This window comes from Gymnogyps californianus, chromosome 3 (assembly GCF_018139145.2).
Source record: "Gymnogyps californianus isolate 813 chromosome 3, ASM1813914v2, whole genome shotgun sequence".
Classification (NCBI taxonomy): domain Eukaryota; kingdom Metazoa; phylum Chordata; class Aves; order Accipitriformes; family Cathartidae; genus Gymnogyps; species Gymnogyps californianus.
The window spans coordinates 4,890,304-4,917,768 of record NC_059473.1 but is presented as its reverse complement, the minus strand read 5'-3'; positions in this window follow the sequence as shown (position 1 = coordinate 4,917,768).

Genomic DNA, 27,465 nt, shown 5'->3' with positions numbered 1-27,465 from the left:
GCAGGCAAGTAAATCTACTCAGTCACAAATTTGTTCCTGTAACATGGAAAAGACTTTTCAGATCTTGCCAACAGCCACGGAAAGTCCATAGGAGCCACTGAAGCAGCACTTTTTGTGCTTCTGGTCGTGGTGGTATCTAAGGGCTTTAATAGACAAGCTCAAGTGGAGTTCAGCTGAAGCCCTTTAAGATATCATTGAAATTAAAAACAAACTGTGTTTAATGGTATACATAGACTAAAGTCAGATACAGATGGTAACACTTTCCCGTGTAAAGATTTGCTTAAAAGTATTTTTCTTTTACTCGCTCATCACATTTAAGATTAATGTTTCAAACCTCTGACTCAGAGGTGTAGATTGGACCAATGTGCCTCAATTTTTGTGTAAGGAATACAGAATATTTCAAACTGAGTCTACTCAACCCCACAGCCCCTAAAGCACACAGACCCCCACGGGAATTGCAGCTGAGGACTCCCATCCTTGCACAGAGGGGAAATCCCTCACTACACATTTCCAGCGTTCCACCATGGTCTTCTATATGACTTAGCTGCGTGGCACATCATGGGAGCTGCATAACTGTAGTGTATTAGTAGGCTCCTGATCCAACTTGGGGATTAAAATAACCCCATGCTTCATGAAAAGAGAAACACTCCTTGCCCAGCTCTATTAAAACAGCCTTTTACTTTCAAGAGTGGCAGGCATGCAGGTGCCTCGATCCTACGAGCTTCTATGACATTTAATCTCCTAAATGTCAATGTTGCTTTTGAAATGGGCCTAAATCATTAGATACTTTTGAGAATGTCATCCTTCATCTGTAAAGTTGCTGTGACCACACACAGTCACCACAACTCTTGCAGTTCCGTGAACCAGGATATTCTGCAGACATCAATTATGCTGCTTTCTTTCCTTACTCAGGGCTACAAAACAAATCTGAAGTTTCTAGCTTCAGAGGCTTTTCAGAATGCAAAAGTTTCATTAAAACACAAGGAGGAAAAATGTATTTTATTCATGCTCTCATAATTCAAAATCCTCTCAGACTTTCCAAAAAATTCACCTTAGGGCTAACACCAAGCACGGAAAATTTCAGAGCAAAAAGAATTTGAGAAAGTTATTAGCAAAAAGTTATTAGCCAAGAGTGGGGATTAGAACTCAGCCTTAACAACTGCGTTTGCTATTGCAACTACTATAATAATTTTTACGCAGGGCTGCACAGCAAATTAATTTTCCTAAGGCATTACAGTCAAACTTAGCAACACTATGTTTGTGTGCGCTGACTTACATATTGCCACCTCATCCCCATCTAACACAGCGCTGTTTTGGCACACAACACAAATAAATGACTCTTATATGGGCTGCTATGCATTGGGCTTAGCTCTTTGTTCTCCTTCCCAGACATGTGTGAAATAAATAATTTAGCTCTAAGGCAGTTTACAGAAGCTTTGCTGCTTCTAATAGGCATTATCTGTTTTGCAGCACAACCACAATAAAACAACACTGATGTATACCAACGACACGGTGAATCGTGGCAACGAAAGAAGACCTTGGTTAAAGGAACACAGCAGGCACTGATACACAGACTATGGACATCCCTGAAAAGGATCCCCACTGACTACAGCCACGCTGTGTAAGAACTTCAGCCTGCATCTAGGAGCAGCCTACAACCTCTGTTTCAGAGGAAGGTGCGATGGGTGGTCCAGAAGTCTGGGTGCTACATGGGGGCTCAGAAAAGCTCTGTTCAGTTCTCCACTTTATCACATTCCTATGTGACTTTGGGCAAGTCTGAAAGTTTTGAAGTATATGGGTACCCACAAATGTATGGGGATCTGTGCCTTAGTTCTCTACCTGTAAAGTTAAGAAATTATACTCGCCCTACATCTGAAAGCTTTGGGGGAAATAAATATATTGACAATCATGAGCTCCCATCAATCCTCACATGAATACAGCCTACCACTGGTGACTGTGGAATTGCAGTTGCCAACACAGAAAATTTCTGCCCAGTCCCTGTTACTCAGATACTGAGTTTGTGCCCTGAAGCATGAGGATTTCTATATCTTTCAAAACTTGAGAGGGTTTTTTTTCCTCTTAACACCATTACTGATGATTCAAAAAGTATCAGATATAACAACCTATCATAGATAATGAAAATTTCTGCAGGAATATATCAAGTTTGGGGTTAATTTGGTCTCAGACCTCACTAGCCTGAAGCTATGCAGTAGAAATTTAAGGATAAAGTTCACGAGTCCCTGTGAATTTATTGTACCTCACCTATAACATCAGTGTCTCCGAAGCTACACGCTTCGGCAAAAAAACCATGCCTCTCTCCATGAGCATTACTTAATTGTAATGTCTATTTACTTTGTATTTTTTTCTGTTTTCCTGCATTGTTATAAAAGTGTAAATCCTACTTGAAAAATCTCCTTTTACAAGTTAAAAATCTCCAGAGACTTATAAGCTGATGTGAAAGATTGACTTAATTGAGCAGTATATTTGTGATTTACTAAAGACGCCTTAATCCTCTGACTAAATTGATGTATAGATTTTAGAGAGATTAGCAAATCTAAAATGCATTAAATTCCAGGGCAATAAAACCATTCTGACTGTATTAACATACATAAATGTAAAACTATGCAAAATGCAGCTAGTGTTGCCAGTTACTGTGAGCTCTGATTATCTTTGGGTTCTCGATTAAACTCATGATTTTGCATAAAACAGATATGGCGTTTATTTCACTGTAGTTGTTATAATCATATGTTACAGTAGAAGTACTTACAGAAATGATCATAAACCTATTGACATCAGTACCAGAACCCATCGTGCTAGCCATTTACCAACACAAAGAGAGTTCCCTTTCCTGCAAAATTCCCATCAGAAGTTTTAAATGAGTTAGAGACGCACGAAGCAACTCATTAAAAAAAAAATCACAGGCTACATTACCAGCACCAAATTTTGTATGTGCCACTACCAAGCCACACAGAATAGCAGTTTTAATTAAAAGTTATGATGACAAGGGGATGGAAGTGGAAGCAAGGCCCAAGAAAACTGGAGGGCTGCCAGCTTGCCGGAGGTCAAAAACATCTGGGGAACCTGTGTTTTAGTTTACAGCTAATACCACTAGAGCAATTGGAGGTTTTCTTAAGACTTGATATCAAACACAGCCGAGAGGACCAGCAGTCCCTGTGAACAGCCCTGGGCTGCGCTGGCTACCTCGCTGGAGGATGCTTCTGCGTGCTTGACCACAAGCCAGCGTTGGGCCGTCGGGCTCTGCGACAGACCTTCTGCATGACGTTGGGCAAACGGGGCAGCGGCTCACTCCGACTGACACTACCAGCAGCACTCTGCCTCCTCACAGGAGCGCCCTCGGGATAAGCATACTGACGATTACAAGGTTGCTCAGATCCCATGGTAATGGAAGCCACGCAAATACCTCAGATAGATGCTGTCCAAGAGCCAGATAACATTTCCAACTACGATCCCTCCCCAAAACACCAAATAACTGACCCTGGGGTTATTTTTAAAAGATATGTTTTTGCATCTGGAGCTATCTGCTGACTGATTTAGTTAGCATTCTTCGCTGTGACAATGGCTAGGAAACAAGGTGACTCAATGATCAAAAACTCATTCCCTAAGGTTGCCAGCTCAAAACTGGGTTGCGCTCTGATGCAAGGTAGTCACCTCATAGCAAGTTTGTGATCTTCATATCATCCCTAAGACAAAATGGACCACCTCCAGTCACATCACAACAATTACATGTTAGCTTGCAGAGGGGAAAAAAAAAAAAGTTTAAAAGAAACCCCACAGACAAAGACTTCTGTATTCAAGCTCTCTTTCCATCATACTAAGTCTTCAATTATCTTTCCCTCACCATGACAGCATGGGGAGAAGCAAATCAGCACAGCTTCTTTGAGTATATGACACATAAAATACAATATTCAGTATATCCACCACGTTACCTTTGGCAAAAAAAAATATCAGTTCTGAAGAGGCTTTTCAGAAGAAAGCACTGGCAGGTAGAGTCGCATTCCTGACACTTGCGTGGCTGATGCCAGGACACCTCATGTTGGAAAGCAGTGCTGTTCGGAGGGTAAAGCAGTGGCCCAACACTCCTACACCTTCTGCGTGACTTTGGGTCTTCCAAGTCTTTTTCCTCCTCTCCTGTCTCATGGTCACTTGGTTTCTTCAAAGTAGAAACAGTCTGTCACTATGTAGATGCACAGGCCCTAGCACTATGAATTCCTAATACCAGCAAGGGCCCCTCTATTCCACTGGAATGTAAATAAAACCCAGCACTTCTCCTGGATCTCTGCAAGTTAAATAAAGTAATCGCACAGCCCTACCACCAAAGGACGTGAAAAGGCAGTAAGGGATTGATTCCGGTTTGTCTTTGAACTTCCTGTACCCTCATCATAACCTTCCAATCCCTTATTTATTTTTTTAATCTTTTCACTAAAACCCATGTTGGAATACAGAGGAACCAGAAAAGGGGTACTAAAGAAAAGCAAATGAATAGACTAAAAATATTCTTGCCAAACATGCAGAAAAATAAATAGGTGGAAAATAAGTCCAGCTCTCTTGAGGCCAGAGCAAGGCAGCATATACTGACGGGTCACAGGGATAGCTGCAGTAATTACATTTTACATTGCTTTAGGTTTCATTTATGCTGTCAAAACTGTTTTGTCACACTGGATTTTTTTTTAATGCATTTCAGATTTTGCTAATCTCTAGAAAATCTATATCAGTCTAATCAGAGGATTGGGAGGCTCCTTGCTGTATCAAAAATATACTGCTCCATTAAGTCAATCTTTCATACTGGCTTACAAGTCTTTGGAGATTTCCAATTTGTCAAAGGAAGAGGGTTTTTTCCTGTTCATGTAGTTAAGTTTTTCTAACGATGAGTCAGAGAAAAAGAGAGAAGAAAGAGAGAAAGAGAGAAGAAAGAGAGAAAGAGAGAAGAAAGAGAGAAGAGAGAAGAAAGGGGGAGTGGGGGGGGAGAGAGAGAGAAAGTAGACTAAAAGTGATGGTCATTAAAAAAGCCTGCATTGACCAAAACTTAGCACACGAGTGCCTGAAATCCCAAATATTTGCACCAAGAACAGAAAATAATAAAGAAATGGTCATCATGGACAAACTCTTGGTTCCTCCTCTTACACTGCATCATTTATCTTCATTTTCAGGTTCCTCTTGGCCTATTCTTACCTTCATTACCATATATCACAGACTCACAGACAGCTTCCAACTCCCACTGGCCAGTGGGAACAGCCTCATGCCCACTTACGACTGCTCCAAATGAGCACCTTCATTGCAAAGTGCTTCTCAAGCATGGAAGGGATTCATTGTAAACAAGACAAATCAATTCTACTATCAGCTTTCAAATCCCTCCCTTAAGCTCTCTTCTGCTCCAGTGACTACAGAAACACTTCACTTTGACCAGACAGCTTGTGGCCCCGAGTTGTAGCAGGGAGCACTTGGCAGACCTTTGGAGTGAAAAGAGATGTAGGTTTGGCAAAGAGCAGAAGACGGTGATCACCTCTTCGGTGTCCACCACCACTTCTCCTAAAGGTCACAACCTCCACAGTGGTGCTGCTCAGACGAACGCTTCTTAAGGCACTACATTCAAAAAGAACCAGATTAGTGAAGACAAACTAAACCGGCTCATGTGGATTGAGCCAGATTAGGGATTGCTCACATGAGCAGCTGCAGCCTTCTGCTGTGGGATCAGTAGCTCCAGCAGAGAGGCAGGGATCAGAAGCTGGGACAGGCTGTGAGCAGCGACTTCTACTGCAGCACAACTGAATAATGAAGAGAGCATCTGCTCACAGCTATGGGCAGCCTGTAGGCCAAGCGATAAAGCACCAGCTCTAGGAGAAATGAAGACACAGAGCGAGTGTCACTGTTTAAGAAAGCCTCCTGGATAAGAGGAGGTACACCAGTGTTCAAACAGAGGAACTCGCGCCGACTTTTCTTGCCATATTTTGTGACTTACTCTCTTCTGGGGAGCAGCCAAAAACAACTCAGGGTTTTCCTGCTTTAGACATTATCGGAAAGAGCTAGCATCATTCCTCTTCTAGGGGAAGTTGCAAGGACTAGAGGGCAATAGGTAAAAGACTGGAAACTGGGAGAGGAGAAGGGGAAAGCAGTAAAGGAATGATTTTCCATAATGGTTATATTAATATCTAAGACATATGAATGTTTATACTGTAGAATTTTTTAAAGATATTTCCAAGTTTTCACTATCATTTGCTGTATTCATTTTTAAGCATAATCCTGCACAGCAACCTGAAACTTCACTTTACAGTCCCTTTTTTTAAATGCTAGTTCCTTTCTGCTCCTAGAATAAGACCTGTCTGTCATATGTACTTCTTGTTAACACAAATAGACTGAATCTCTTTGGACTCTCCTGGTATGTGTTTGTAAAGCACCAAGAAAAATGGAAGCCTGGTCTAGGATTGTCTACTTGAATCTGAGCACAGAAAATAAAAGAATGACAATACAATACTTTACCATCATAGTCAGGCACAAATTGCCTGCTGGTCTGCCTTGAGTTTACCTCTCACGCTTAACATCCCAGAGAGTTATTGATATACAAGCGTAAATTCATTAGTGCCAGTCATTAAGTGCTCTGGCACTGCAAGGTCAATACATTAGCACAGATACAGGATCTCAGCTGTACTCTATGGTAAATCCCAGCCCTATACTTGAAAACTTTACCCTCTGGCTCTTCCAAACAGGATTTCAACTACAAAGTGCTTCAAAAATCAGTGTTGGTCAAGAATGACTAAAGTCCTGTGAAAATCAACAGAAAATTCCCCCAGCTTTGTTATCAGCTCAGGTCCTCAAAGGACAAACAACGGAAAACCAAACCACACTGTACAGCTAAAAGGACAGTCAGCATCACTGAGCAGTAATGAAAAACTCACAGCCCCAGTGGATGAAATATTAGCCTCTCAGTCACTTCTTGCTAACCAAAATCCATTGAAAGCAAAATGATTAAAGTCCACCTGGTGGATTTACAGGGCTTTGTGCTGATATGAGACTATTTAGTCATGAGAGGCAGCCTTTTGACATGATTCAGTTGACTGCCCGTGGCATTTGACACACACCTAAGGAGTCTAAGTGGTTACTGCTATTAGCAAAGACTTGAAAAAAGACACTTGTCACATTAGGTCAGCTATCTCTTAACTTCATCCTGTGAAATGTCACCAGTACCCCCAGGCTTCTCATTTCTTATCAGTCTTTCAGATATATGTAGTTATTGTTTTAAAGCAGTAAGAAACTGAGAGAGAAACAAAGAAAGAAAAGTGCAAGTTGTTTATTGTCTCTTCCATAAATGACAAACAATTCATGAATCTTTAAGAAAAGAACAGACCATATTGCATTTGTGCATTATACTTTTATAGGGAACTTTTAACTGTGACAGTTTCTCTCCTGCAGCAAAGTGCCTGTTCAGTCTCTTCACAAACAGGCAGCTGAAGACTCCTGCTGTGGTGGGGCTGGCACTGAGACCAAGGGGTCAAGGTCCACAGACCTACACCGATGCCAATGTGCTTGAACAAGCATCATCGCTGACATAATTTAGAGCAGTCTTGAGGGTGCTCTAGTGTAGAGCAACATCCAGATTGCCCAATAGCATGTACAGGAACAGGGAGCACCTTTGCCATTCTGCCCTTGGTGGCTTAAGGGGCATCTGTCAGGCGCAAGGAGTGAGCCAGGCTTAGGAAGCGTTAGTGGACCGGTGATGTGCTTCACGCAGATACCAAGTACACTGGGAAACAGCAACAGAGTTGTCCTGACTGTGTTCTCGCCAGTTGTTCTGACCAAATTCAATTTCTTTGAGCTTGTGAAGAGTTTCCTTTATCTACACAGGTTATACACATTGTATGCCTCATTTTAAACAAGCATTAACTTGCTTTGCTACTTCAGAGCCAAGCTGTTCAGCCCCTTGCAGAACCAAACTCTATTAGAGAATTACATCCCATATGCTGAACCCTTACCCGTTACCGTTACTCACTAGAACAATAACTACAGCAGTGGGTTATCCAACAGTTCATTGTTAAGACACCAATATCCTGCTCACAGACGTGGCTACACTCAGAGGACATTTTGGGAATCGCGTATTATTTTAAGACTTTGCAGAATCTAGCTTTTCTGCCTCATTTAAGGCCTAGAAAATCTAAAGCCTTGAATTTCTGCCTTGCCACAGGCTGAACCTCTAAATTGCAATGGGAGAAGGATGGAAGTGTGCAAAAAAGCAAAGAAATACAGAGAAGGGAGACATAGATGAAAGTCTTTTATAATATCTTGGTTGGACAAGTTAGTGTTTGACAGCTTGAATTTATGTGAACATTAACAGAATTGATAAGTCAGGGTCTTGCTGACCTTGGTAATATTCCAGAAGTAATATTTTCACTAAGGTGAACTATTTCTGGACATTTCTCCAATGTACTGAACACAAACATTTTTTTTCCTGACATTGGAGTGAGCACAGCTCCTGGTTTCTGTTCTCTATTGAATGGGAACAATATATTCTTATTGCAGCCAAGGTCATCTAAATTCCTGCCCCTTGGCAGAGATTCACATTTTTCCTAGTAACTGCTTTAATAAATGGATCTTGTTTTTCTCTCTCTTAAACAGGTTGCATCTACCCCACAGATCTCAACCAGTCAAGCCAGCCTTCTCAAAGGTGTGGTCCTGCCAGCAGGAGCCTTGACTTTCCGATAAAACTTCACTTTCTCTGTTTTACCTTGTTGTGTCCATATGTTGTTTTCCTTAAGCAGCACAGCTTTGCTGTAACTATTTATCAGCACTCCTGACCAACTAAAGCCCTCCAAATACAAATCATTTTTCTTGGGCTGTGAATGAGTTCCTCAAGCAGGGCAATAAAAGGGATGGAGTTGAAACCAAGATTTCCTGAGACGCAGACCATCTATTTTGCTTTTGAATGTTTCAGTGAGTAAATGAATGTTATTCCTCATCAGTATGATTGACACCTGGAAAGCACATAGTACTGAGACCCCAAGGAAAATAAGTGCCTTTTCCTTTCCATTCTCAAGTGCCGAGGGGCACAGTCTCTCGGCCTGATCACACTTCACTGACTGACAATAAAAGATCACAACATCCAGAAAACCCCACTGAATGCAGCTTTCCCTGGTGTGAATCAGCACAGCTCCCTGGCCTGGAGTGACACTGATTTATAGCAATTGAGAATGTAGGCAGTTAAATTCATTTAATAAGTAACCACAAAAGACATTGTATGCAATCATCTCAAATAATCTATAATAACAAAACCTGTATGCTCAAGAAAATTGATTGATGGTACCGCAGATATATACATTTATACAAGCTAATTAAAAGAGAGCTACTGAAGCGGTAGAGAACATATCTTTAATTACTGCCAATACTCTGAATGGCCCGTAGCCCACAAATGTATCTCTATCATAATCGTACTCAACCCTTCTCCTCTTCAAAGTGTATCATAATTGTTTACTAATTAATCTTTAAGCTCTTGTACCATGCAGCATGTTTAGTCTTCTATAAACACTGACTACACAGCTCTGGAGAAGAAAAGGAGGAGGGGATGATGTGTTAAAGAAATTACTACATTTGCTGACAGACTCGCTGCTTAGCATCTATTTTTATTAACATCTGTAGAATCCTGAGAGTCAACAGGGATCTTAGTTCTATTCATACAGCTAAAAATCCTGATTTACAGTCAAGTTCTAGATAGCACTTTAACGTAATACCTACAGTCGCAGTCGTTGTCTACCTTACCAGATTGCACTCAGGCAAAACACTTCAGGCTCATGCATCACTGAATCCTGCCTCTACTCAAAATAACATGTACTTAAGGTTTTTTTTCTTGAGCAGAGTCTTAAAACTCTACTTGCTCTAATTACAAGCAATGATATCTTTACTGCTGACATTAACAGGAAATGGAGTAAGCCTTTAATTTTAAAGGTAACAGTAGGTAACGTTACCTGGCACGTCCTTGTTTAGAACAGGGTATGACTGGAACAGCTGCAACTGTTAAGGCTGATCATTCCCAAGTTTTATATTGATCTCCAGCTGAATTTTTCAGAGAGATCATGAAGTCATTTCTGTAAATAAGGATAGAGAATGTGCTGCCAGGTCAAATAACTCTATCATGGTCATGGTCAGAAATAACTTGAAATTGCGCAAAGGAAGTAATGTTCTTTCTGGGGAAATTTCAATGTGGCTGAGTTACAAAAGACGACAATTATTACAGTGTGAAATTAAATTTTAGGGTATCTATGTCATGCCCAACATATACACCATCTTAAGTCAACATTTGAGATGGCAACATCAAACAACTGAAGCTAGGAAATGCTGGAATTCGTGCTATTTGGGCAAGTTCTGTTTAGTTCCATTGTCAGTTTTCACTAGGATGCATTTTATGAGAAGATCACACACTTCCCCCATGCTGCTGCACCAGGTATAGGCAAGAGGAAGTTTCATGTCTTTCTCCCTCATGCTGAGATTAGACACAAATAAATTCTTTCTTTTACGTGAAACTCAAAGCAAATGTGAGGAGAAAGAAGTCACAGTCCTCACTGTCCTTCTCTTCAGTGGAGACAGAGGCAAGGCAAAAGAACTGAAATCACATACAGCCTGAATAAGCTCTGTACATTGCAGGAGTTACCCTACACAAATAAAGTCACATATTATGCAGTGACTAATGGAGTGGGGCTTTACGAGACAAAAGAAGACCAATTCTGACGGGAGGGAGAATTGTACTTCTATGAATAGGACTTTTCAAGGGCATACAGCTGCTTGGGCAGGTACGTGTCTTCACGCATGCATGTATGCAAGAAAAGAGAAGAGAAAGATTTCAGTAACCCAACTGCAGCTTTTGGACTACATTGTGTTCATGTGTTGCTAAAGCTGATGATGTGCCAGTATGAACCAGCTCATCAGATGGGCACAAGCTCTCTCTGTTCTTTCCTATGAAGGTGGCAGATAAAAGACAAGGCATTCAAGTAGCTGACAGGGTAACCTGTAAGTGCCTGTCCTGAGCAATCTACTTGTCAGCTTTCCTGGCTAAGAGAGGAGACGTGTGCCACAGCTGTCAGCTTTGTGTCATCTTTCCTCTCTGCCTTTCATCGTCCTTCATCCCATGAATGGAGGCTTTATTTGACTTTCTTTTTTTGGCCCAGCTCACAGGAGGAGCTCCTTTGTCCCGCTGCCCTAATGTATCTTGCGACTCTGCAAACTGGCCAGTTCCAGGAACGGCTAAATGAAAAACTGGACAGAAGACATAAGGAAGCCATCATCATTCAACAGGCACACTGAGGCCTGGAAGTGTAAATTCAGATGCTACTCTGTAGGTGAGCTAACGCAGAGTCTGCCCTTTGGGGCACTACAATACACTGACCACCATACCCGAAGCAGTGTAAAAAAGACAGGGCTCTCCTTTTTTCCTTTAGGCGATTCCAGCAAGCACTTCTTAATCACAGCGAGTATAAATGCCTGTGAAAACAGGAAATCTCAAAGCTGCTTTTATTTAACAGTGGCATCAATAACATCACAGATGAAACTAGCTTCCAAGTCTGACACAGAGAATCTCTGCACCCGGTCTGTTTCCATACTTCCCCCTGGCAGAAGCTGTCTAACCCACGCACTCCCTGTTGTTGGAGAACCTTGTGGGTACAATAAGCACTTAAACATCCACTTTCTCACGAAAGACAAAGGGCTAACTCCTCGACACTCTTTCCATCCACCACAATTATCTAACAGAAGATGTAGGAATGGCTTATGAAAGTCTCTGGCTTTGAACAGAAGAGTCTATCTAAAACACTACTCATGTCTTTAGGCAAAGGGCAACTCCTTGATTCCCCAGAATTGCCAATACACACGCAGCAAGGAGACTGTGGAGCTCCTGTGTGATTTTAGAAGGGCCGTGAAAAATCAAAGATTAAAGTAGCGCTAGAGATTGGCAAGAGAACCTATTTAATTTTAGAAAAATAGCATAGCTATGATTGCAAGACATGAGGAGAAGAATGAACATCATCAGAAGTATAAGTCGGGAAGCGTGGAACACCATGAAAAACAAAGCATCAGCAGCTGGAACTACAACTCTGATAAGAGGCCATGGTATCGCAAGCAGATGCATTTTATTGTCAAACAGATTCTAATGAAGTGTCTCAATTTAAGAATGTCAACAATACTCTACTTTGATCAAGAATATTTCATCATTCCCGGATCAAAGGTTTTTTTCTGAACTTTTTATTCCCTTCCTTTTATAGATATAAAACATCAGATTTAAAGGTATATAAATTTTGACTCTCTATTCTGACTCAGAACAAAAAAGATCTAACTGTGAAAGTGGCCCTCCTCTGAGCACAGGAGTAGACCCGATGACACGCAGAGGCTGCCTACAACCTGCGTTAGTCTTTGCTTCTGTGAAGGTAAATGTCAAAGTAAATACTGAAATGTAGCCCTGAACGGAAATTCCAATTTCTGCTCATCTCTCCTGCTGGTTTCTGGGAGGCAGCAGGTAAAAGCATATTAAGCTCTCCTCTCCTTTTCAGATATCCACTAGCTAGCTGACAGTTGCTTCAATGTTTCAGTATGAAGCAAGGAAGTCTGAGCCTGTTCTGCTTTCAAGTGTGGACAAACTGCAAGAACAGAAAAAGGAGAACTGAATGAGAGAAAGCATTTGCAATATCCTTTGGAAAGGCAAGCGTTCAGGTGGCAAGCAGCTCTCAGTTTTCAACAGTTAGTTGTCAAAGATGCAAGTTCCTGCATGCTGGGCTCTGGGCTTTTTTAAACTATCCATTAGAGAGATGAATTTTTAGATAACTAACATGACATTTGCTAGGTTCATACTGGTCATTCTGCTTGGGTGTTCCACCCCTCCTCTCACCCCACGTCAGCCCAGCTGCCTCTGCCGGTACACGCTGCTGTTCTCTCCAGGTGAACCCTGCTGGTGTTTTTCATAGTGACTTGCACAACAGAGCATCACTCTTGGTACCTTCTAAATACCACTATAGCCATCATTGCCATTGCAAAAGTTCAGAAACAACAAGAAAGTGAAGTAAAAAGAGCATTTTACCTATCTTAGATATGATTCCCACCTGCAAAACTTATACTACCTGATCGCCTCATAAGCTTATCCAGTCAGGGAAGTTAGGCACAGAGAGTTTGACCAGCAGATCCGAAAGGTATTTATAGTCCCTGGAATGCCCTTTGGAACTGACTTCCACAGTTTCATCCAGTGTCCTAGAGGAAGTCTGTTATAGGGTAGGTAAAGAAGCTTCTCAGTACTAACATTTTCTAAACTTCCTAAATTTCTAGGGGAAAAAAAATCTGGGTTTGACTATAACTCTACAGCACTCCTGCAGCAAGGGTCATTTTGGCTCTGGCTGCGGAGAAAGATTTCTAACTGAGTGAAAAGCATAGGGCTTTTTACATATAAAATATTGCTTTACATAAAGTATGAATTATTGCTTTTATTTAGCAGAGTAAGATAATTCAAAATCAAGAGAAAGTGAAACTGGAATATTATAACTTAACTGATTTTCACAGATACCTGCTCACTGTTCTAAACAATAAAGGCCATAGTTGGACCATAGCTGATAAATGCAAAACATTCTCAAAAGATAATATAATCCTACTTAATACATCATTATTACTTGGCAAGAAAACAAACAAATGCAGCGGTTTTACCATAGCACTTGCATTTGATCAAGAGCACAATAATCTCATTCAAATCAACACCATAATTAGAAAGCAATTGCTGTATAATCAGACATCAAACAGACAAAATCACCCTGGGTGTTTCTAACAAAATCACTTGGTGTCAGTTTAATTCTACTCCCTTTGGAGGCTTTACTCAAAAGGTGACAGTACTGAGACTTCCTGAACCCCCTTCCTAATTCTTTCCTTACAGCAAGAGGGGAGATGCAGAAATCCACTGTCAGACAGCTTCTGACCCACGAACTGGCATCGGTGCACGGCATGACAGACCAGAGCACATCGCTGCTCTCTGTTACAGTACCAGAAATGCACACGCACCCAGCTTAGCACCGTTCCCCATCCTCACTTCTTAACTCCACACCGCAGATTTAGAGACTGGCAGACTGCAGCACCGTACTGAGAAGCAGAAAAGAGGGGCTAATGCAGGAAAAGTATGTACACCTCTTCCCGACTGGATGAGGGATATTCCCCTGTGGACCTGGTATGGAAGCTCAGGCTTCCTAGCATCTTATCTGACGCCGTGTGCTCTCAGTGCAGGACCCACGGAAGCAAGTTTTTCATGACACATGGTATGCAAAAGCTTTACCAGCACTCCAACTGTTCCTTCCCTCTCTCTTTAAATAAAGTGCTAGTAAGCAGCAAACTGCTTGTGTAGAGCCAGCTTTTATCCGTGGTCTCTTATTCTTGAGATCAACACAATCTCAGCCTGGAAGCCCTTTCCTCGGTTTCTGTCAGGCTGATCAGAAGAGTGGAAATCACAGTAGGTGCCAATATGAACTCCAGTCAATTGTTATACACAAAGGGATAGTTCTGTGTGAATATTCTTTTGTACTGTGCATCAAATAGCCTTGTAATAATTGTATCTTTTTCTCTGGAGAGCCTCAAAGCAAACTATTTCAAAGGCAGGAAGAAGCGAATACCTGAAGCTCTCTAATTACAGAGTCTGAGATATGCATGGCAAAGTATTAAAATAAATGATATAGATGAATTATCAGAGAAGAGAGCGGGGCCGATAAACCATATTTAGTATACTAATCCTGAATGTTTGTTTTGCATTCTTTGAGCCTTTTAAGATGACAGGTTCTGATCAACTGCTTCCCTTAGAGGTTGGCAGCTTTCCTGCTCTAGCATTTAATTTCTGTTTGATGTTCTCAACTTTGTGTCAATGTACAAACTACTGTTAAGATATATAGCAGCGATTAAAATAATTCATCCATCTGGTTATAATTAAAGACCTAGTTAAACGTAATGACAACTTGATCTAGCAAAGCCAGCTCTCATCTTTTAAAAGGGCTGTGTACATTCAAAAAATAATGCTGTAAATGGGTGACAGACTATTGCAATGTGGCCATTAAATTCAAGTGAATTAATTAAACTTGGTTCATAAAAAAGTCTTAATGACATTTGCTGGCAAGACAAGTAAGGCAGAAATTGCAAGTATCCGCATTTGCTCCCTACGGTATCTCACTGCCTCCAGAAGGCCTCAGCAGACCCCTCCAAGCACCATGGCAGATACTTGAATTGAGGCAAAAGGGGTTTACGAATTTGCTATCCCACAAGGGTGGTAGCTGCTTAAGTAACAACCAAACAGTATTCTCTGCAAGACAGGAGGATGGCTAAAGCTGTATGCAAACCAATCCTTACTCTGCTGACCTCAATGGCAAACTGCAAATTTAACTCAATACTGGCTGGTACCCAACTAAGGAACATAAACACAGGGAGAGCACAAATATATATACATGACTACTTTGGGCATCACGAACACTGATCTACTTGAATGAGAAATATTTGTGAGTTTCAGAAAACACATCAGAACCATGGAGCTAGATAGAGATTAACTAATCTAACAAAACAAAGCAAGGACATTCCCAATAAGCTGGAAGAGCTAGCATTCCACTTTATGGCTCTGCCTGCTAGCAGTTACCTGCTGGCAACAGGAAAGATGTCCCACTTTTGCAAAATATCATCTGTTGTGGCAGAAAAAGCACAGAGGACTTCCATCACCTTACGTCAGATAAAGGATTCCTATTGTCTTGAATAAGACCAGGATCAAATTCAGAAGCTGAACTATGTAAATAACTGATTTTGACTTTGCAGTAGTCTCTAAAAACTGGAGAGCATTGTTTTGGATCCATCCAATCCAAATGTCTTTCAAAAATTCCAGGAAAGTAGAAAATAGTAAGTACTTAGTTTGGGTCCAAACTAAACATTAACTTGATCTGAAGGGATTACTTTATTTCAATTTTGAAGTGTTTTAAAGAGGCAATTTTGAAACACAAACCCCCTTGAATTGTTAGATTTCAAGACCTACCTGATTTGGGTGATTTTTTTTTTGTTTTTAATAGAAGAACAATTTGGCAAAAGTGACCTATATTTGTGAAACTATTACCATAGCTAAATCTGCATTTTTTGCTGAAAAACCTTGTTTCCACTGAAAACTTTCACTCACGCCAGGAGTTGGGAATATTTTTCAGGTTTCGGCAGTCACAAAGAGATTCTTGCCTGATTCCATTATACCCTTTTCAATGAAATCTGCGACTATAAAAATGTATGGTCTTCACAGAAAACCAAGGCAGCAAAAGAACCTAATCAAAATCTTACACACTTATCTTCGTGATGCTGTTTTAACAGGTGTGTACAGTGAAGCGTCCTCTAATCCCCACCTTCAATTCTCATTCCAGGTGTAAAACAAGATATTGCTGAAAATTTCACTGGTGTTCAAAGCTTTTTCCTCTTTTGCCCTGCTTGCAATTAAAAAAAAAAAAAAAAATCCATATGTAAAGCTCTACTTTCAGCCTGTCTTGACTTTCTGCTCTTCAAATCAATATATTACTGACTGATTAGTCCGCAATACCTAACTGATAAAGCCACCAATGCATAGTAGGAATAGTGATCTTTTTACATCATAACAATAAGCTGCTGATTGTACTCTTGCTTTAGAGTCTCTTGCCAACTGATTTTATTTTAGGACAAGACTCTCAAGGGGGTCTGGGTTTTGGGTTTTTTCTTTGCTTTATGCACATATTTTAATTCTTTCTCTTTAACTAGCAGACTGTGAAAAACCTGTCCCACTTTTTCTTCCTTAATAGATGCTGAAGTTTTCTCACTTCCATGCATCTTTTGCAGTTGCAACTCCTAGTAAAGTGCCTAATATTATGAGATAAAATTGGTAAACTACAATCCTTTTCTCACTCGAATTCACTTTATGGATCATACACTACAATTACAGTCTTCTGCAGCACACACGCCTCTGTTTCTGTGACTGGTCTAGGTCCAGAAGTAGTGAAACAAAGGCATCTGTTAACATTTCCAACTGGCCAAGTGAAAACCTGAAGAACAAGAAATCTCCTGAGAAGACCCAGAGTCATGAGATTTCCAGTTAGATAGCCAGACCAACTTTCAATGACCTTTCTGAGAGAACTGAAAACGTCTGGCCGCTTGTCAAAACTGAACATCCAACCCTATTGCTGAAGGAAACCCATAATAAGAGATAGCCAAAGCAATATCAAAGGCACGAAATCCATGAGATATAAGTAATATAGTTGTTTTGGGAATAGCCTTTTCTGCACTGCATGCTCCATAACTGCTTCATAATTATATGCAGACACACAAGTTTCTGTTCTGCCCTAATCATGATATCACAATACTTACTGCCTTGAACATACAACCTCAGCGTCCCCTTTCAGACATCTCTTAATGGGCTAAAACTGATCCCAAATGTCAAAATATTACAGGAGAGACCAAAGGGAGTATTGCCAATATTAAGACAGAGCAGTTCTTCCATCAGTCCCGCTCTTGCCTCTCTACATTATAGCCACAACCTCCACCCCCCAAAATTATTTCATACTATTAAAGGTGAGCAAGGATATCAAAATCTAGCTCCTAACTCTTCCAGACTGGTGGGTCATAGTCTATACCAAGTATAACCATTCCTAGCAGCATAAGCCCATTTTCTAAGCTGTGAGCCAACATATCCAGCCCCTGGCAACCACAGGGTACCTGGATTTGGGATCTAGAGTGAATTGATAGTATAGACAGCTGCGGAGGAACATCCAGAGATGGGACAGAGCTAAGGAAGGTAGACAAGGCGGCAGGTTCATTAGAAGAGCAGCACTAGGGAAAAGAAGCAGGGTTTGTGGGCATACCGGTCTGAATTTCTATGCTTTTGTGATGTGGTGCCTACTGGGCATTGATGCTTTAAGTGCAGAGACAAATTATCTGCTGTGGGAACTAGATTCAGGGCCCGCTGCTGTCAGCTCTCCAAAAATAGACACCTTCATTGCCTGTGTTGCTCTCGGAGTCCTGAGCAGCCGCTGGGCTTCAACCTGTCTCTCGCTGGTAAATGTTCCATTCTGCAAAGATCCAAAGTCCAGGGCACCATGCTCCTCACTCAGGGTAAATCTCTCCCCAAAGACTGATGCCAACGCGAATCAGATATCATTAGAAAATGACGTCAGGTGAGCAGAGTTGTATTTAGTTCTGGGGGTTAGCATCCTTCAAAAGCTGAATTCATGTTTAGCCTGGAGTTTTGTAGGAAACTGGCTTTCCTGCAGTCACACACTCTGACTCAAAACTCCCAGGGTAAGGTTCATGTTGACACACCAGCTATGGTACTCCAATCCAATCTGCTCTCTGATTCCTTGTGGTTCTCATTATTTATGACAAAGCAACAAATAGAGGCGAATGGACAGATAATCAAAGGTAAGCGATACAACTGAACGATAGCAATGGCTCAGCAGGGAACAAGCAACTGCTACAAAACACTGGCGGTTACACCGAACACCCTACCTTCTGCGATGCAACAGACCTGCATTCAGAGGACTCTCCAAAAACCTACTTTCAGCCGTGAATACAAATGCTCTAGGAACCTGACTCATTTCAGCCATTCCAGGACCAGCTGGTTTTAATTTATCTCGCTATTCAAAAATGAACCACTTGAATTTGTAATTTTTAGTCCAAACAAAACGCTCTATATTTTGGGGCTGAGGTGGAGGGAGGAGGGGAAATCTGGCTCACCCTCAGCTACTGCAGAATTGACCAGCACAGAAGTCAGGGTTAACATTCAGCAGGAAACAGTGAACCTCAGCTGAGAAGCAAGGCCCAAGTCCCCTGTAGTAACCGCTGTACAACCTCTTCCCTGGATGAGAGGGTCCACCACAGGCTTCCATTGCAAATCTTTCTCCACAGTTCTTTTTCCTATCTCTCAGAGTCCAGCACTATTCCGCTTCAGATGAGGTGCTGCCTAAATTATCTTACTTAGATAATCTTATTGCCCAGGACAACAAAAAAATATTCCATCTGCTGATTTTTATTACAGCCAATTGAAACCAGTCATTAGGATTTATCAAATCTAAAGTGAACAGATATTTTCAGTCTTGATGTAATTAAAAATGAATTATCCTCGGGAAGTAGGACATACAGTGTCAGGACAACGTGGAAATGTATGCCATGCTCCTAGAAGTCTACTGAAGATGGAGACCGTGTGACCCAACCATGCCCACAGAGAGACCGGACACTGCCAAGCATCCAGGCTGACTCTTCAAGCAAAGCTTGACAAATCTGTGGCACCTCTGAGCACTCCCATACACACAGCTCTTGCACCACTGAGCTGCCCCAGGACACGCACACACACACAGGCACCCTGAGGAGACAGGGCCATGGCATCCAGTCGTTTCGTCTGCCATTCTTCCTCACTGTGACACCAGGGAACTGCCATCTGAAGTAATTCACCAACACCTCCGCCAGACCCCCGCTGCTGAGGGAAATTCAGCTGGACTTTTACCCTAACACCCCTTCCTTTACGCAATTCCTATCTCTTTCTTCACAGGACCTCCTCATCAAAATCTCCTTGGCACAACCCAAGTTGGTCTTCTGTCGCCGCAGGAAGAAAAAGCTCAGTGTAGAGGCAATTTGTACTCCGGAGCATACATCATTTCTCTAGTCAACGCATGCATCTGGCCAGGGTTTCTTGGACTGCTTTACAGAGCAGTGGACGCTGTCCAGAGCTCTCTGCTCAGTGTCCCTGACAAGATGGCCATCAAAGACTAGGTTAGGGGTCAGTCACCCAAAGCCATTAGCACTCCAAAGTGATTGATTATCATCATGTGTGGTCTCAATCAAGAGCCGGTAATGAGCTGCATTCATTAATCCCATTTATATGTTTGCATAGTCCAGTCTTGAATTTCAGAGAATAAAAAGGCTTCATACTGAGATCAGCACATTGCACTACCTGGCAAGGATAAGGAAGCCACATAATGGATCAAGGATTTGCATATAATTCCGTATTTTGAGAATTTCAGCCCAGGTATTTCTAAATAACAAGCAGACCGGCTCCACAGCATGATCTGCACACCTCCAAGCAGCACCAAGTTGCAAGTTCTCTTCCACAGCTCTGTACTATAGTTTCATCTGTACTTACTTATTTTTACATTTTCCTTGCACTTTTAAAATAACTTTTTATGAACAGAGCTATATTCAGTGTTACATCCACTCCAAGTTTCTGTTCCTTTTTAGACCATTACGGGTTTTCTGTTATTTTGTGTTTGATGACCCCTTATTTTCTTCCTATAGTCTACACCAAAAACCTTATGTTCTGAATATGCCACCGCCACCGCCTCCTTGATTATCGTGTCTTCCTCAAGCCATTCCCCTCTGATAACCTTCTGCACAGAGCCCCATCAGCAAGTAACTTGACTCCATGCCCTACCCTCAGACACCATTTTGAATGGGCCAGACTTCCATCATCTGCTGAGCCCTACACGTGAATCCAGGCTCCTTTCACTAGCATTAAAGCCATACTTTCCTGCCTCCCCTCCCCAAAGATCCCCTTAAGGAATTATAAAAATAAAGGGTGAAATTCTGGCTCTACTGAAGTCAATGGGAACGTTGCCACTGATTTTAATAAGGCCAGGATTGACCTCAGCACTCGGAGCTCCAACACAAGGCTCTGTGTTTCACACAGAAGGACAAGGGGGTCTTCAGCTTCACCACTTTTGAAAATAATCCACAGATTCTCAGTGAGGACACCTTCCATTTATTTAACTCTGTCAGAAGACATTCATATTGATAAACTCACTGACCAGAACAGAAGAAACATGCCAAATCTCAAATCCCTTGCAAAATACAGTAAATTTCAACTTGAGTTAACTCTCAAGTAGAAACCATATTATCTGAGAAGATGACTATGTCGGAAACTGCACCCGCCTTAGATAGCTCAAGGAATTAGCTAATTGCATGGCTGGCTGTCCAGAAACTGTCATAACTTTTCCCAGAATAAATTTAATACACGATGTAAAAAATAAAGTTCTTTCAAGAGGGACAGTTTGAAAAAGTTAAGAGGAGCGTTTGGGGGTTTTTTTTTAGAGGGTATTAGTTGGTTAAAAATAGACCTGAATAAGAAATGCCTTTAAGTGTTCCCAGGCCCCCTTTTGTAGAAATGTTTTTAGCATTTCATGTGGGGAAAAAAATATGTACCAGTGAAAGGTAATGATATTTAGCCTCTCAAGTGCAAACGAACAGTAAGTATGTTAAAGGTGACCAGCAAATAATTGTTTAATCAATTAAAAAAATTTACATTTATGCACTGAAATCTAAAATAAACAAGGTAAAGATGATATTGACTGTACAGTAAATTTAAACACACCTTTATTTTTCTTTTGCAAGTCCCTTAAAGACCAGTCTCACGGGCTCTCCTTCCATGTGACGCCACAACATATGTTGTGCTGATGCTCTGCGCCACAGTGCCCTGCTGGAAGCAATCTGTTGCGGTAGGCAAATGCCATGCCCAACACTTAATATCCGTGTTTCACACCCATAACCCAGAACAAGGAATTCTTTATTTCTTCAAAGGAAAGACCACCTCTGCTGAACACTTCGACTAAGAGCAGAAAGCTAGGAGATGCCTGGGTAATGCCCAATGGATGCCAAGATGAAAAAGCACTCTATGAGGACCCTGCAAAGCGCTGTTCTGTTAGTAGAAGGAGCAAGAGGAACCAAGCTCCTGGAAATGCTCTCTCTAATGATCTCTAGAAAGGCAGGATCAGACAGAGGCATGACCCCCAGAGTTTCTCATAGGGCAGGAAAGGAATCGGAAAGATGCAGAGTTGTAGAATAAAAATACTGATCAGAAAAAAATGAGACAGGAGGGAAGAGTTTGTGTTTGCTCCATAGAGAGACAATGACAAAGGAGACAGAACTAGTCTTCTGAGGAATTTTTTCCGCTGGGATTCAGTGATTCAGGAAATCACCCAGCACAAGGTTTTATAGACTGAGCTACTTGCTTCTTTGGACACATGGGGATAATTGGTCATTCTTCAGAAAAAGCCAGGTGATCAGTTATCAACGCTGACAACCAGCTGTTACCTTCAAACCCATCTTCTCAACGAAAAGAACTAAAAACTTAGAGCTGAATTTAGCCTTGGCATTCAAGAAAGGTCAAACAGGGTAGAGCGAACACAGCAGTCGCAGGTGTACACCAGGCCACAGCCTGGCTGTATGACTTCAGGCAAACTGTTTTCCCTTCCTTCTTGCTTCTCCTAGTTTAAACTGTTTAAACTAGCAGCAGGACTAACTTTCCTCTCTGACCACAGCCCTCTAAACTCAGTTTTAGAGGCAGTTACCAAGAAAGCAGTGCTGGAGCTGTGTTGGTATTGCTGAAAGAGGGCTTTGCCTGTGTCTTGTCTGACCATCTCGGTTCCATGAATGAGTTTAATAGGTACATGTGAGTATACAAATAAACAAGTATTTCTAAACATACATCCTTATTTCATTACCTCAGAGAGACTAAAGGAACTGTAGCCTTCCTCTCTCCCTAAGCCTACACAGAAGTTGCTGATTAAAACATAACTATGTAGCAGATCCCATGACTTGAGAGCTCTACACCCTCCATCTGGCTGGTCTGTCTACCAGTGATCTCCCTTCACTTGGGAACTGACTTGCAAGGCCCCAGGTTACAGCTATCCCATACCAGATTAATATAAAATTTACTCTGAGATTTAACATTTAAGAGCTGTGATGAATTAGTGCTCCATTTATTGGCAAGTGAGCAAATAAGGGACAGACAAAAATTCATACACAATCCTTCTTAAAAAATAGGAAAAAGAGGCTGCTACTAAAAACCACACAGACAAAAGGTCTTAACTGCAACATGATAGCAGTTTAATGAATGAATCCATGTAAGAATTCACCACTCGCTGGCTTACGTCTGGAAAAATATCTGTCACGCTCCCCTATGTACAATCCAGTTGACGCTTTAAAAACTCATATGGTGAGGCCACACTACAGGCAGCACGAGCTCCCAGTCACTTTGGAGAAGAGCACTTGTATTCACTCACATCACTGAGTTTGGAGTTCATACAGCTGTTTTAACTTAAAAAAAAAAAAAAAAATCACAAATGGCACTTACAAAGCATGAGATTTTAATATCTCCACAAAGTTGTTTGTGTTTTCTCAAGCTCAGGCCACAACACCCCCAAGGAGATAGCTGCCTGCAGGCTTTACCTTCAGCAGCACCCAAACACCCTGGCATGTGTCACTAACACCACAATTACTCCCTATCAGCAGAAGAAAAAGCTCAGAAGAAGTAGGCTCCGGCTGTTACGTTCATAGAGAAAAGAGAGTTTTGCTCCTTCAAACATACACGGGAACCAGCAAAGTTGCTCAGAATCACCCCCTTACATCAGTCAAAGGACTAAGAGGAAAAATTAAAGGTCCAGTGGAGAGTACATGATAATAAAACTTTGACGCCTTTGACAGCAATAGAGAACCTCAGCCGTACAGCAGCTCAGATATTACACATAGGTTTCAGCAAAGGAACAAATTCAGCACAGGAAGGTTCAGATCTCATGTCTGGTTGTTTCCCGTTTCTTTCATCTTTCTCAGCCCCCCACAACTTGCTCCTCAGCAATCAGTCAACAGCTCTGGCAATGGAAAGACAGACCATCAGCTTCCAAATTCAAGAAAGCTCAGCAGAGAACGCCAGAGAAAAATCAATTCTCAACCTATGTAGTTTCAATTTTACCCTAAAACCACCAGTCTGCAGTTGAAAGGAACCTAGTTAATTATAGAGACGACTGAAAGGAAGTTTCTTTGGCATTTCCAACTAATTTGGGTGTGTCTATGCTAGCATTTTAATGCTAATCAGCAAGTATCTTCCTGAAACAAATCTTTCAGTCATCTTCATTTGCTGTGCTTTGGTTCCCATCACAAAGCAGACTCAGGGCACAAGAACTGAATTCTTTCTCATGAAGCTAAATCAGAAGATGTGCTCCAACTAGTAAAGGATGTTAAGTCTATGGGTCCACACTATGTCCGCAGTGAAACTCTCGAGCCGCCTACGCTGTGGACATCTGTTCTTCAGCATCAATTTGTCTACAGATGCACTCCTACTGTAGTGCATCCCTTAATGCAAGCATAGCTGTTAAGCCTAAGAGACAAGCGTGCTAGAATTTAAACACCAAATAATAAATAGGGCAAGACTCTCTTCCTAATGTAAATTTACATAGTCATTTTTATAAGCCAAAGTTCTGAGATTCTATTTAATTTGGGTTTTTCTTCTTTAAACAGTCTTGTAACTGGCTCTACTGGTGTCCAACTAAGACAGTCTGCACAAATGTAAACTCTGTAAAGCTGAAAAGATGGACGTTTGTAAATATCGTTATTTTGATACACATTCATCTAGCTCATCTTCTAAAAAAAAGAAAAAAAACGTCGGGAATCTTCTGTTTCTCAAAGCTCAGAGATACAAGAAAATGAAACATAAATTACAGAAGGTCCTGAGTTGTGGATCTTAAAGTGGTTCCTACAATTTATATTGTTGTTCATCAGGTTCAAAGAATTCCAGCAGAACATGGGGTGGAAATGAGTCTTGTTTGGTCCCCAGAATTCACAGAACCTACAAAATTTATAATGCTGCAATTAAAAATGGAAAAGAAAAAAATTTGGTTAACAAATGAAAAGACATAAAAGGGTAAGACGCTCTCCTTAGTCAAACACTGATCTTTCGAGTCCTGACTAAAAGATATTGGAAATCTACGGTATACAGAATTTCTAGATAGAGGCAGGGGATTTTGAAGCAATTTTTATTCCATACTGGAATTAATTCCTGTTTAGAAGACTTACACAACAACATTTCTCATAAAAATTAAATGTTAATATAAAATCTTTACAATTTTTAAAAATCATATTTTTAAAAACATGGAAGGCTATTACTTTTTTGTCCTTTCTTATTGTTTCAAATCATGTCTAACATCACTGTTGCTGATTATATCTTTTCTGTTTTACTTTTTCAGCTTTTTCTTTGCTTGTTGGGATTTTTTAAAGTTTTCTAGACTTACTTTTGCCTTCTGAAACTTTTTAATGCCCTTGTTCAATTGCATCCAGTATCAGTAAGGGAGAAAAAGAGGTAGAACTAAAATACCAAAATTCCACAAGATTAACATTTCTATTTTTAATGAAAAAGCAAGAAAAGTGTTCTTTCTAATCTAGTAAGAAGGTTGTCTTTCATCACAATTGTTTTGAACGGGAAATGTGAACAAGATATATTTGTTCACAAACATTTAATTTTGTTTTATCTAGCTTTAATTAACATAATGCTTAACATATTAGAAGAAAACAGTTTGTACAAGAATTATTAGTGTCAGTGGAATTAAACTAGTGCTAGCCATTTCAGGAATTAAAAAAAAAAATAGTAATAATACAAAAAGATGCCTGCTTATATAAGGTGTTTCTACGGACTTATTTACCAGGTAAATATTTCACAGGCCTAAAAAGTGTATTACTAAATCAAGCTCTTTCTACTCTTTGATGACACGTATCATTGAAGAAATATCTAAACTGAACTACTAAGAATTTGGAGAAGAAAGCTATAGCAGGGCATTGACCTCTTATGAAAACGCAGAAGTAAAACATAAGGATCATGTTTACTCTGTATGAGTTTCCTGTCGACATTGTTTATTATTGAGCAATAAACACACTTGGATTGTAGAGATATATCTTTAGAAGAGGTATTAAGAATCAAACAGTTTCTGTAAATCTTCTGAGTGGTATTAACATTCAGATTTAAACAAGGTTCCACACATAACACGCATTTGATCATTTAACAGGTCCACGTCCAAAATATTTCTGGCTGCAGATGTACAGTTAGTATCTGATTCTTCCACTTAGCTTAGCCAAAATGCTGAGATTTAGTCTTATTTTAACTAAACATATCCTAAGTTATTTTTATATGTGTCTCTTGGGTCTCTTTTTCACTGAGGCAAATTTCTGCTGTGGTGATGGACTGTAAATGTTTCTTTCTTCCATTTCCCCTCATTTATCCCGCTTCATGGCATTATCTGATAAAAATGCTGTGGACACCCTCACTCCCTCATGCAAAATATAAACAAATGGGACATCAAGAAAATGCACCACCACATCACTGTCCCAGCACTGCCGTTACAACTGGTTGGAGTCCTGAAGGTGATTTACAACACTTAGCTGGTGACATTGAGATAGTTAGGACTAGATAACACTGCTTCCTCAGCACAAAGTAAGCCCCCACAAAACCTCATCCATTAGCATCAGCACATGTGCATGGTCTACCAGAGCCTGGACCAGTGAATGATCTAGGGAATATTTCTCCAGGTTATTCATTCTAATTGTTTAGGGTCACTCTAAAAACCAAATGTCTCTGTTTTCTTGTCAAAAGGTAAACTTGGGAGAAACTGCATTTCAGACTGAAAGAAATATTTCATTACGTTCACAACTGGCGAATGTTTTTTTCTATTTGAGGGCACTTTCTTACTTTTAGAATTTTATTTTTTTAATTAAGTTTAATTGAACCTGATCTTGGAACCCCATTTCGAAACAAAGCCTAAACATTTCATGTAAAAAATGCTGAAGTGACAGCTTTCACTTCACTCATTTCTTCCAGGGTGGGAAAGTTTGGCCGAAATTGTTCGCCAAGTTTGACAAGGTTGACTGCAAACAGTTTCAGTTGAATTGAGTCTGATTTTTCAGCAAATAAACCACAGGAGTGACTATTTGTTTTGCCTATCTGTAAAAATAATATTGGCAATTTCACCATAAACTTTTTGTCAATAGCTGATAAAACATAACATATGTGAAGACATGATGGACACAGCCTTGCTTTGACAAGGGCCTTGGCCATATGGGAGTGCGTGTGGACTGGAGCTAATGAGAGGTTTAAATGCTTATTAACCCCTCCATGGTGTTGTGCTTGTGCTTGTCCCCTACACCGTGTGCCACAGCCGGGGGTGCCAGTCAGCCTACCTCTGCCCAACTCTGCGCTGACTGACATCAGTAGGGACCCTGGCTCCAGGTCCTCACTATCTGTTACAACTATCAGTTACAGTGCCCAGATACCGTAGAAGTGGACCCTTCAAACCAGTTACATATGTAAGAATAGTATCTAGCAAGTGTGTGTATACAGCCAACCTTCTCCCGCTCCTCAGAAAGTCAATGTTCAGAGCAAACCCCTCCTCTGACTTGTCAACACACGCTGCCTCACCGCTTGCCCTTTTGAGATTCCAAGCCTGATGGAAGGTGATGGGAATTGAACTTCGTCTCTCAAAAGCACCTGGCTTTGTTATCTTTAAGGGCCCAGGAAGATTTCAGGCACTATCACTCCATGCCATGTCCTGACACTTGACTCACAAAGTGGCACTGGTGTTGGCTTACCTCCAGGCTGTAGATAGTGACTGTCAGCAGCGAGGTGAAAATGAATGGGAGTGGAACAGAAGCAGAGACCCTACTGCTTCT